Source organism: Glossina fuscipes, unplaced genomic scaffold (assembly GCF_014805625.2).
Source record: "Glossina fuscipes isolate IAEA_lab_2018 unplaced genomic scaffold, Yale_Gfus_2 1, whole genome shotgun sequence".
Classification (NCBI taxonomy): domain Eukaryota; kingdom Metazoa; phylum Arthropoda; class Insecta; order Diptera; family Glossinidae; genus Glossina; species Glossina fuscipes.
The window spans coordinates 4,385,560-4,399,121 of record NW_023998415.1 but is presented as its reverse complement, the minus strand read 5'-3'; the positions used below and the strand labels follow the sequence as shown (position 1 = coordinate 4,399,121).

Sequence of the window (13,562 nt, the reverse complement as noted above, 5' to 3'; positions counted from 1 at the left end):
AAACACACTAATAAATATGAACTCGTTTTAACAACAAAAACAATCTTATTAATTTGTATTGTAATGACGTAAAAGAAAGAGAGAGTGTTGCCAACTACAAAATAACATATATATTTCTAGTAGAGAGAAAATGTAATTTTCACATCATTGATAAAAGTTGGATTTTTCAAAAATGTAGATATTTTAGAAATTTATATATATGTATATATATATAGGATATTTCTTGAAATCGTTTTAGAAACATCTGTCAATTACATTTACAAATCTTATTCTTGAAATATAAATTTATTAAATAACGTTCAAAATGTAAATGTGACTTCTTCAGTAAACATTTAATTAACTTTAACTTTGTAAAGCCGTCAATATATGATTTTTAATATAATCTATATGAATTAGCATATCTTGAATTATAAGATTGCTATAAAATATTTTTCTTCTTCTCATACAAGTTAATACTGGAATTCAAAAAAATTCGAATCAATCCGAGTAAAATGTCTTCCTTGTTATATAGTAAAATTTTCAAAATCAATTAATTTGAGGTTAAGTAGACCAAGCGTGTAGGATTGGGAAAATTTGAAGAAAATTTTAACTGTGCTTATGACAAAATCGTAGAATGAGTTTACAAAAACTAAGGAAACATATATGAAATCTTTTTTTTAAGATTTCCAAATAAAAAAGCCAGATACGAAAAGAAAAATTGACATACATCGTAGGAAAAATTTTGTACATCAAAAGTCTGAGATGAAATTATGTAAATTGCACAATTTCTCCTTTTCATATGCCTCTCGTCAATTGTCACATTGATATCTGTAAAAAACTTTCTAAACTGAGCTTGTGAAATCGCAGCAAAAATAGAAAGCTAGCTTTGGCTTCAAGTTTTTATCCTTATTTAATCATATTAAATATCAGAAGATCTACTCACTCTGTTAAAAAATATGGGTAACATATTATTTTTTCTGGAATCTCTTGTTCTTAGCAAAATTTGGAAAAATGAAAAATAATATTTCATGTTTTCCTTAAAAAATTTTATTCGTTTTTTTTTTTAAGCCTCTAGACATGCCGAAGACGTAATTGATAAATGGAATCTAACTTTATAATTGATGTCTATGCACCCACAAACGCATATCAGAGAGGTAAAGTGGATACCTCTCGTGACGGCTGAACGGTGCCTAACCGCACGCGAAATAATATGCCGTCATTCACACCCCATAGCGAGCAAGGGATGATTCCCCGCAGTTCCAAAAATAATATATATGTGCATGATGGAGGAGAGGCCTATCCAACATTTCAAATATTTAATGTTCTCGCGAAATTTCGAAGCAACCGCAGTGACCAAGGAATTGCCTGAACGACCATTTCCACCAGTCAGGAAGAAGACCCACATTCTATTGACAGTAGATATTGATCTTAAATCCCGTACTGCCGCTTTTCAGCGTCAGTCATGTCAACCGGCATGATGCTGATCGGTCAGTTAATTGATTCACTACCTGAAAAATATATTACCTTACTTTTTCATTAACCAAATCTTAATGTTAAGGGTGTGCGTAAAAGAGAAACATTACAATATGTTTTTTCCTTTGTTTTGTTCCTATCATCTATCAATTAAGAAAATCAGTATTAACGCCTGATTGCTCATATTCAAAGAATTCCTTAACAACACTATTGGAGCGTGGCATGTTAATAAATTTGATATCAAGCTGAAAAAATATACAAAAAACAAAGCATATTGTTGTAAACGTGAGTCAATCAATAGCAGACATTAGCAGTAAAATGAAGTCTCAATGAATTTCATGGATTAGGAGATGAACGAAAGAAAATAGAAAAGAAAACAAAACGAAAGTCTTTGGCGGAGAGCGCATAAGTAAGGACTGATACTTCATATGAGTTCGGCATACACATGCACAATACGTATTAAGATTGAACATCTGCTGCAGATGCCAAAATAATGATTTATACATCAATGTACTTCTCTCCTTTTTTTTTTAATTTGTAATTGCGCTCGTAACGTCCAAAAATATATATAATGCATATACATATATCCTGAATCCAGTTGGACATTTTCATTCATTATTCATTGGAATAGGTAAGATTAATGAAGATTGCGACGAGGCAGCTGAAACTTGTTACATAAAGACAAGATTTGCGATATGCGCCTTTCGCTGTATTTTATAAGAAGTCTTCAAATTTTTTTTATTTTTCCAAATCAGACAATTCTTAAGAGCAAAGCTTAATATAGCGATAATAATCGTAAGTATTTACTGAAGAAGAGATAACAACTACTCAAACCTACATCGTTAGAAGCCAATCGCTTCTTTAACTAAATTGTCTAATTTTATTGTACTAGCATGGACAAACATGCATTCATGCTTATACGCATAATTAGTTCAATGACTTGAACACGTATGCATGCACAAAGCTGTTGCAAGTTGTTTCTCGTACTGCAGCTGCCTGCGTTTTGTAGTAGCACGAGTGTTTAGCATGCGCTAAAAATTTGTACGCTGCACGGTTATTTACTCTTTATACACACACACACAAACACATACACATACACATACGCACGCTCACATATATATATATAGATGAATCCTAATGCCAACTATGCCCGTGTATATGTAATGTGCAAAGACGCCTATTCATGCCATTCATTTATACGCAAAGTCCTTTATTGAGTATACGGATGCACATCTCTCGGTCCTGGTAAATTAATTCAAAAAGATAAACAGCCAGGTAAATAATGTTGAAGTTCTTGCTATAGATATATATCTATATATATAAGCTTACATGTTCGTTGTTAAATTTATGCAGAAAAAAGAGAGAAAGTATATGCTCAGTTATGAATGTTTTTTTATTTGTTGATTACGTACACATAAGCAGATGTCGTTGTCACTGTCGCCATATTGTTTTACAAATTGATTGTAGGAGTTGTACGCCACCTACGAGTCTAGTATACTCTGATGCCATTTTTTCCAGTACAATGCAAGTTTTTTTTTTATTAAGGTAGACTTTTTATTTAATCTATGTATGAAATATATATGTTTGTGCATGATACATAGGGAGATAATATCGATTAACGCATGCGTATATTCAACATAACTTAATATTATATACATATGCACAAATGCACAAAAATCATTTAACTTGTAAGCAGTTTATTCGAAATTGATCAATAATTTAATATCTTGTTTTTCGTTATTTGGACTGATAGATAGCATTTTGATATCCGGCTGGGAGAATAGAGCTGTTTAACATTTCAAAAATGAAAATGATTCCGATAAGCCGCCAATTAATACTCAGTTGACTAAGTTAGGAAATCATTCAAGGCGCCAAGCAAAAATAGTTACAGTTTGCTTCTCTTTTAATAAAAACAGAACAAAATAATTATATAAAATGTTAGCTTGGCTGCCGCCATGCGATAAAGTATGTTTTCAAAAAGTTTTATTTTATTTATTTATTTATTTATTTTTTTTTTTTACAGACATTAAGATAATTTTTTCGTCTAGACGTTATGGGAGAAAAGCATACAAATATAGCGATAGTGACAACACTCTCTTTCTCTCTTTGCTCTATGCATTTCGAGGGGGAAAAATACATTTTGTTCAGTGAACTAAAGGATTATTAATCTCATATATATATATATATATATATATAGCATATAAGAAATAACAATGGATGCTGGCAGTAATGAAAAGAGTTTGCATGTAAACAAGGAAAAACTATATTATCTTCTTCTATATTATATTCTTTCTTCTTGTTTGTTTTGTTTTCTTTTTGTAAATATTATATTGTACATTCCTTCGAGAAGACATGCCCTATCGAATTAGATTAGCATTCTGAATGCATTCTGGTCAGCACATTATCATTGGTTGGTTGTTCCCTACCTTTGGACTCAGAGAAATCAATTTTATATTTACGATTGTGCTTTTGCTGGAATCTGCACTGCAACTCATATTGATCCAGTCATTGTTATGCTACCGTCATTATTTATTTAATACGTGTTGATATTTCAACATCCACAATGAAAACGCGGCGTTGCATTAGTTTGTCATTCCTCTACACGTTTGTTCAGATGTATGCACCACAGGCGCTATAATGCTTGCGTTCAGTTCACATCGTCTGTTAAATTGATGCAAAGATTACAGATTTATCTTGTTGTTAAATTTTTTTTAAACATATTGAACATATAGATAAATATAGATAGATAGATAGACATATATACATACATATATATACATATATGTATCTCTTTCAACGGTGGCATAATGTATATTTTAAAATTGCCTAGCTTGGAGCTAACCACCGACGCGTTCCACTTCCGATCAACGTAATATAATTAAGTAAGTTTAATTCGTCCCAGGGTGAATCTATGATATTCAGCTTCAGTAAGGAATTCTACGGGTACAGAATTCTGACAACATTATGATGTTTATCATAAAACTAAAAAAAATTAAATAATAATAATCAAAGACTATAGAGAACAAAATCGGTTTAGAATTGTATTATGCTGTAGGCGTGTCCTTTGTTTTAGCCCATCAGTACCAACGTGCAAGGGTTTTTAAACTTGAAGTCGATACATTAAATTTTTGCGACCTAGAAAATGATTGCTACAAACATTACGTGGACGGATAGACGGACGTCGATCGATTCAGAATGTTATACATTATACGATGTCCGTGCCTTACTTCTATAAAAAAATTGCAAAGTATTTTAATGTATATATGCCCAAAGAATACATAACATATAAGAAAAAAAAAAAACTCCGTAGCCGGAATTTAATCCAAACTCCGCAGTGCTTGTCCAATGGGCATTATGGAAATGTTTTTTCCTTATATGTTTTTATACGTTTAGGTCTGAATGACTACGAAACGCTTTGGCTGACTCTTTTGCTTTTTTGCTATTTGTCGCTTTGTGCCGTTCGTATGTGGTAAGGTTTCCGCTATTCTCCATTTTCATTGTGTTATTCCTCAGTTTAATGTTTGCACTTCCCTTTCGGTATGTCATGAATGAATTCATTGAATGGCACTTTATTTTCGTCGGTTAAAGTTCATTCATAAAGTTGAAAGTGGCGGGAGAGTGCACCTTATCCGTAATGAGGCGTAGGCATTCTGAGCCAAGAAATGGTCCGACAATTACCCATTCATTCCTCTTTATCACCTTGTGAAAGCATTTGTAAGGAGGATGAGAAGGAGGTATCTACCGCGGTCCCAACACCTCTTATTCCGCTCTATACATCAAGTGGAATTATGCTGTCAGAGCAGTTAAAGACAAATATCTATGGTCCCTCTATGCAGCAGGTCACATAGTCGTAGTGAAATAGGAGTTACGCTAATCGCACGAAGTGAACAACAGTAAACCCTACGATCAAAAACTGACGTAACTCGGCGGAAAAGCGAACGCTAATATCATTATTCTCCAGCATAATATTATATATATTCGCCAGTAGGCGTTAAATTGATACGTTCAAAACCATGTGTTAGAAGTGTTCCAAGCGAAAAGGTATAGCGCTATGATATATGATTCTAACGTATGGAAAGTTGTATAGGGAATATTTTGGAAAATAGTGCAACAATTTTTAATAAAAGTTATTAATTTATTCATCTGCTAAATATTTAATTATTAAAAAAGAATATTTAAATGTGGCAACCCCGGAGCCATCCCTCCGCGGCAAGGGGCTCTGTGTTGCTCACTCTAACTAATGTGGCTTTGAATCCAAAACAAAAAAAAGAAGCAACTAAGAGAGTTATGTTCGACCGCGATCGGTTCTTTTATACCCATCACCTCTTAATACTGATCAATAATATGCACGGTTTTTATGGTCTCTGAAGCTATTTTTTGCGTGCTACAAGCAATTCAATTCAATTTAATATTTGAATGCAATTTCAATATTTCGTAATATTCAGTAGGTACGTTCCGTTATTTTCATTTTTTTACGGACGCTACAGAACTACCCATGGACTATAGAAATGCCAATCTTTAGCGGTGTATCTATTGTGGCTTATAAGTAACAAGCAAAGAAACATTTCTTTTTTTTTTTTGAAAATGGAGAGGATTCTAGGTTATCTTGTATTGTGGACGGGCCGTTTGACCGATTTAGCTCAACTTCAACAGCCACATGTGTGGCAAACTTGAGACCGATGGCTGCATTTTTACGACCAGAAGCATGTTTACCATGAACGTTACACAGATAAGCAGACAGACAGACTGACGGGCCGACGGGCTGACACTTTAGAATTTGACGCTAAGTGAATTCCCTGAGGTTGCCTTCTGGGAATTCCAAGTATTTTGACAAAGTGAATATACCCCTATAAATTTCCGACGACGGGTGTAAAAAGTTACCTAGTTAGGGTAAAACGCGAAAAATATTTTAAAAATTTACATTTTTATGTCAATTGTCGATTAAAAGAATTGTGCCCTGGTCACAGTAAGATTTTTGGTTTATTTTGTCTGGCGGTTACAATATTGGGCGTAATTTCGCTGGGAATTAGTTTGAGTACTACGAGCGCAAGAGCACTATCCGCGATGAAACTGTAATCAGCTGCGAGGATGTGCTTAGTAAAGCATGCCAGGTTAAGGAAAACTAAAGTTAAAGCCAGCAATAAGATGGATGAATTTGAAAACTGCTATTGATCAGAAACTGAAAAGGTTTAAAGTGGTCATGGAACCACATCGAACGAAGTTCGAAAAGTATTGAAATGCTGTAACGGGTTGGTGGAAAAATTTCCGATAACAAGCTGAGAAGGTAAGTGACGTTGTTCAATTGAACCATTCAAAGAGAATTTATGTGTTTATCTAAGACGGAAAGCTGGTGACTTATCGAATAGGAGGATGTATGCTGATGCTATAAAGATTTCTGTAATTATTTCTGAAGCTCGAATGATGTAAGTAGAATAAGGAGAAGATCAAGACCAATGTAAATAAAACTGCTGACCCGATTAAAATTTCTGATGTTCGATATGCAAAATAACGGTGTTGTCGTAATTGACTGCGGAAGGGAAGAAGAACGAAATAAGGCTAATCCAACTATAGGTAAGTTTCAATCGGAACATGACATTGTTTTATTTCGTTTTATCTTTTCAACCGAGCTAAAACAATATTAGCAAGCGGTCTTTTGAGCGCTGAACACGGTTAGACAAACACGACTGTTGCGGAACGATATTAGCTAAACTTTTGAGCAAAAAAGTCGTGAAGAACCACGGCAATATACTTCACTATGCATATACTAAAAGCTAGCTACCGATATATTGTGTCTACCGGGAATTTAGGTCCGTTCCTCTTACGACAAGTTTCATGTCATTATATATTAAGTGAGACGTGATCTTGTACCCATGCCTATTGATAAGCTAACTTTAAGCCACCTTTTTTAAGCGAATTCCAAGAAGGAAGAAATGCGAGCCTACAGCGGGATGTAGAATATTATTTTCTGAGAGAATATGCCTAAGTTGTTTCGAAATATTTCATTTAGTGTGATCTCGATCTTTCTTATAAGCCATAAGCGTTGTAGGCGACCATCCGTTGATCGACGACGATACTGTCAAAATCCTGTTGAAGCAAAACCATTTTTTTGACACCATCAGACACCAGCCGGAAGGCTTGATTCGACTCAACAAACTGGGAAAGTTCGAATTTTCTTTTATTTTAAAAATGGACAGAACTTCCCGTTAAACTTACTATCTGGCGAACGGCATCACACTAGTCGCGTATAAAACTCAAACAATTTCCTTTGCGAATTTGTTTAACTCAGAAGTGAGAAGGAATTTATTACTTACCATAAAAGAAAGAAAAGCTTATTACGTTTTGATAATAGAGAAAAATGGGGAACGAAATATATTTAAAAATGCAATTAAATAAAATAACATTTTCCTGAGGTCTTTTTCATTTAAGATCCATGCAGTTATTCTAGAAAAAAATTTTAAAAAAAATCTACAAAATAAACGCTAAGCTAAATACTAATGACTCATAACCACGTATATGGCATGCACTACAAATGAAAACAGATATAACTATGTGAGCAAAGGCGATTGGTGAGCAATGATGTCATATTATATTATATATAGTAAATTTAACAAGAAATGAATTATATAAAGCATGCTGCGAACGTGATAATACCCGATACTTGCCTATGCATGCCGGTTATTGTTTTGTTATTGCATCCTATGGAAGGGTCAGCAGCCTATATAAGCAATACATGTAATCAATTGTTTGAAAAGAATCACGCATTTGTGACGGAATGTAATTTACCCGAGTATGTTATGAAAACAATATAGCTTGTGCAAAAAAAAAAAAAAAAAAAAAAAAAATTAGATAATGATTCTATTTCCAGATAAAATTTAAGGTCACAATGTTGATTTCAATAACCAATGGTGCACCCGATACAAAGGACCTTCGGTGTATATTTTTATCGGTCGCCAAGATCGCCTAAAGTCTTTATCATGTCTAGCCGTGAACTTCAAGATCTCTCTCTCTCTCTCTCTCTCTCTCTCTCTCACTATATGAAACATAATGTGAAGAGTAAGCTTTCGTTGTCATCAATTTTAGTTATTCTTAGTGTACAACATAAGAGTAAGGGAATAAAAAGCAAAAATTCGATAATTAAATAATTTTTTACGGGCTAACCTTGGCTACTCTGCTCATACTGAATATATCGTCAGCTGCCGTTTTCGTTTGTTAATTCCATTTTCTTTGTCTCGGAACATAATATGCATATGCATATCCATACATATATATATATATATGTATATATACATATTATATAACCAATACGTAATGATACAGATATATATCTGAACTAAACCCACAGATCATATATAATCTAAGCCAACATAACTGACGATCCCTTGATATAATTCAAATATATCGATCCACGATTTATGGCGTAAGCACTAAAACATTGCATCTATTATTCATCGTGATCAAATATAGTTGTCAGTTGTTTGGTACAAATTTATCTACGTTACATATTTTTTAAAAAATTAACATATCCCCTAAAATGAAATTAAAACTGCATATTGAGAGTGGCCTTGCAAGGCCTTTTAGACAGTCTTACCTTTGGATATGTATGAGTGTACAGAAAGAAAAAAAAAAAAAACTACGTAAATAAATATCTACATCATTTACACACATTTACATTATAGAAGTAAACTTGCAATCATTTGCAAGGTGTTAATGAATTGTATTAAGTCTAACAAAGCATTATGTACGTATGTATTATAAAAACAAAAAAATTAAAATAAAAAAAAAAATAAAAATTAAAGAATTCTTTAGCTTAACAGCTTTTTGATTCTAACGTGGAGACAGGTGTATAGATAGACAGACGGATTAATATAAACAGAAATGCCCGGTCGCGTATGCATGTCATGACTAAGCTGTACATTTCAATTTATAGACTAACTAGCTAAGTAGAACTAAGTAAATTTTATCCTTCGTACACTTTAAACAAGTAATAGATAAGAGTTGGATCGCGCTACAACCGTCAACAAGTCCTTTTCATTGCACTGCGTTATTGTACACTACAGCACGGCCGTGGTACGCGATATATTAAGTGTGTGCGGACGTGAAGAAAATGATTTTAAACTTATCCGTCCGTCTGTCACTCTGATGTCTGTCCAAGTGTTTTCGTATTCAACCTACAGATCGTAATTTTTAAGATGTGTTGAGAAATTTCGGCACACTGACGCGCTTTAACTTAAAGACAGATCGTTCATATATAAGGATTATCATGAAAAGTAGGTCCTTCTTGTTTTCTATGACGGAAACTGAAAAATATTAAGCTTTTCGGAAAGTAAATTAAGTTTGCTAAATTTGGATCATAAGAGCTGACATTTTTGATACTCTCCACTATGAGGACTTCCATGACAAGTAAAGGCATACTTGACTGAACTGCAACGAGCGAAGTATAAATATATGCCTTCATCGACTGTTATGTTGTTACTTGTTTTTAAAAAGATTCTATATAACCTATGGAAAGATAAGAGGAAAAAAAAAACTACGGTCTCTGTGCAAACACAAAAAAGATAAATATAAATAAGTTTTCATGCACAAAAGTTTATAAATATGAAGAATTAATAAAGAAAGGAAAGGAAAATTTTCAAAAACAGTTTACGCACTTTTTTGCCAAAAAAAATTGTCGAAAATTTTGTAAAACAACTCCTTCCATAATCCGTTTTATAAGCACATGCATGCGCATACTAGCCGGCATAAGTGCAAAGTACGAAACAAATACAACAATAATAATAATTATTAATACTATCATCGCTTCCCATTGTTCTTTATATTGTTTAGCAATTCGTCTTTGTTCACTTCAACTATCGCATAATCTAAAGTAAAAATAACGAAATGGTTGTCTTCATAAATATTTAGCATATCGATCACTATAACCCGGGACCGATACATACATGTCGTCTCTAACGAGAAGAAATTGTACATTATTTTTGGAAAGGACAAGTCCCCAAGCCATTCCTACTCAAATTTCATATCACTTTCGGTTGTCTTTTTTTCTGCCTTCAAATGACCGACTACTCAGAGGACCACCTCTTTTCGTGTGATATAACGGTGACGGTTAGAACGAAGTAAAGAAAGGGGAAAAGATAATGGGGTGGCTGCAGCCTAGTGCGTATGTGACCAATCGACAAATGTTATTTATGCCTTCACCGACCGAGCTCTTACTACGGCTACGACCAAAGTAAACTCTGCTGTATTTGAGATTTGAAGCCGCGAGCATTGGCGTTGCAGTCGTTGCATTCTTATCTATTTGGCTACTGGCTGGATGACTGCAATGGCAAAATTGCATAAATTCAAGTTCGAAATTCGGTTTAACTCATCGTATTGTTTAGACTTGGGTCCAGGACAAAAATATATCGATGAAACTATAAGGTCATAGTAGAAATGGGACGGCATCTTGAATCTGGGGACAAAACGTTCTATGAAAAAGGCATTAAAATATCGAAAGAATTTTGGACTGATTGTATCGGTCTTAAAGGAGACTCCTTTGATGAGTAAAAACGCAACTAATGCTCATTCTAATTAAATCCCGGGAATTATTGTCCGATATATTGAAAATGGAAATAAGTTCATAAGAAGCAGGCTTGTTGTGTCGTGCATTGTATTTGTGTTTTTACACACTCGCCCCCGAGGAGTGTACAGATAAATACCAGAAGGAGGTTTCGGTGAGACCATAAATTCAATTTAAATATGTCTTTCTATCCTGGCCGCAAAAATAAAACTATAAGCTTTAAATTTGGCAGAGACATTGCAAATTCGCGCACACAAGTTGAACATAGGAACAGTATAACGTAAGCTGAGTTTACAAACCCCCCAAAAAAAAAAAAAATGCATTTTTTTCATGTTACTCTATGGTTAGTCGCCACTGAATATTACCAAATGTCGAAATTTAATTTTTTGGTTTTTTTTTTAAGGAAAAAATGATGGGTGCAAAAAGTTCGACCATAGCCAAATATAATTTTTTACTTTTAATTTTTCTTTCCACTTGAATCTTCGACTAGAACGATTTAAATAAAAAAAAACAAGTAGACTTTGCGGCCATAGAAGGACTACCCGTTTATAAGGAACCTTATATCTAATGGAGTCTAAAATATGGACACACGTGGTTTAAATTCAGTTCAGCTAATATTTATATTAAATTTTTATTAGCGACATAAAATATTAAAAATTCGACTTTTTTGACATATGCAGATTTTTTTCATGAGAATCCTTATAGGCAGTGGTGTCCCAAAATATACACCTATTTGATCCAAATTTGATACAGTTGTGTTTTATATCAAATTACTTTTATCAACCAATTTTTATCATAAAATAACAAAAATTGGACATTTTCGCCATATAAAAACTTACTTCCCATGAGAATCCTTTTATGTGATAGGGTATTAATAATAGTTGCAAATAGTTCAACGTTAGTCAGATTGGTTTCTATGTCAAATTACTAGCATGTACTAATTTTCAGTTATATGAGAGGAGGTTAAAAAAATTAGCCAATCCAATCCATATTTTTCTTAGCAATTCAGAACTTCGCGGGTATTTTGTGTTATAAATAAGTCGTTATGTGGATAGTGGTCGAAGAAGTCGTTCGTCCTAGACCCAAATCACATTAACTTTATCAAATAGTCTCACAGATTGTTACCTATAAGATGAAAACAAAAATAGATGCCCAGACATCAAACAGATGGACAGACGGACAAACTTAGAGCGACTCCGATTAGAGCGATGGCTATGAATACCTATTGTCGTGCATCACCGGGTACGTTAAAATTTTCTGATCATCTGATGCACACTTTTCATGCGTTAATAAAAACAAACCGTAAATAAAAATTTTTTAATGCAATTAATAAAACCGTTAGAAGAGTCGCCTCAACCAGCCATTCAATCAATGATGGTTGGTAACTGCAAAACTAGGATCGCCAAAACAACTATAATCTGTAAGATGAAATTTTGCAATGAATCGCTTGAGCGGGTTAACACTATTCAAGAATCATATGGATTCGTCAAAGGGTATTCTCATATATGTGTCAGACCGAAGACTTATTGAGTCATGTTTTACATACGTGATAGTAAATGCATTTCTTTCGCTAATTTTGCAGTGCTATCCTTTTCACTTGAAAAAAAAAAAGAAAAACTTCCCCCACTCTACCTTGTCCTATCTACGCTTCTCATACGTTCTATAAACGAATTTTTCTTATTAATGTTCGTTTGCTGATGCTTCGCGTCTTTTCGTCTTTCAGCTACTCACATATATATGGTAAAAGAAAACAAAAAAGAACACTTACCACCATCATAAGGTAACCGGTACTTGTACGATTGTTTACAACTATTACGAAATAAATTTCTTTAATCTAAAATCGTAAAATATCGCGTCCTTTTTTTTTTATCATGATTATGTTGTTTTTATTGTTATTTAATTTTTTTTTTTTTTTTTTTTCTTTTTACTAAAGCTTGTTGTCAATGTTTTTTTTATTTGTTCTTTCTCTCATAGAAGGACTTGAAAACACTCGGCTTATTTGTTTTTTTTTTTGCAATTGAATTTTTTCAATGTAATTAAGGTAATTAATGTATTTTAAAATTTTTCATTTTCTTTTTTTTTCTACTGCGATTCTATTCACCTAACAACGTAATAGTCAGAGTTACAAATGTTCTCTAAAACAAGCAATAAATGCACCGCATTGCATCCATTATATTATTTCTTTTTTTTTTTTTTTTTTTTTTTTTGTTTCTATTACACGTGAAAGTTTTTCAGTTAAACAATGGTTATTTTTTCCTGAATGAAAACCATTTGCAGCGTAGGTAGAAGAGAGCGAGCAAAGCACAAAGCTTGAATATATAGATATGTATCTCATACGCCTGCATAGAATTTCGTAAGAAAATGCAGAATAGAAGAGAACAAACTAAGCTCGATATATATGTATATATGTGTATATATATATATATATATATTTGTATATATATATATATACATATATATATATATATACAAAAATATGTATATTTAAATAAAATAAATTCTCAATCAGCTTGACGCAATGCTTTCGGTATAACCGAAAATATCCCCAAACTATATA

General features: G+C 33.1%; 1 protein-coding gene across 1 annotated transcript in view; it reads right to left on the bottom strand.

The window, feature by feature from the left end:
- The window catches only part of LOC119632705 (death-associated inhibitor of apoptosis 1), a 34,931-nt gene extending 22,055 nt beyond the window's left edge, over nucleotides 1–12,876 (bottom strand). Inside the window, exon 1 of the mRNA XM_038025755.1 lies at nucleotides 12,774–12,876. The gene's annotated coding sequence lies outside the window, so the exon portion shown is untranslated. The remainder of the gene's footprint in view (nucleotides 1–12,773) is intronic.
- Nucleotides 12,877–13,562: the final 686 nt, after the last annotated feature.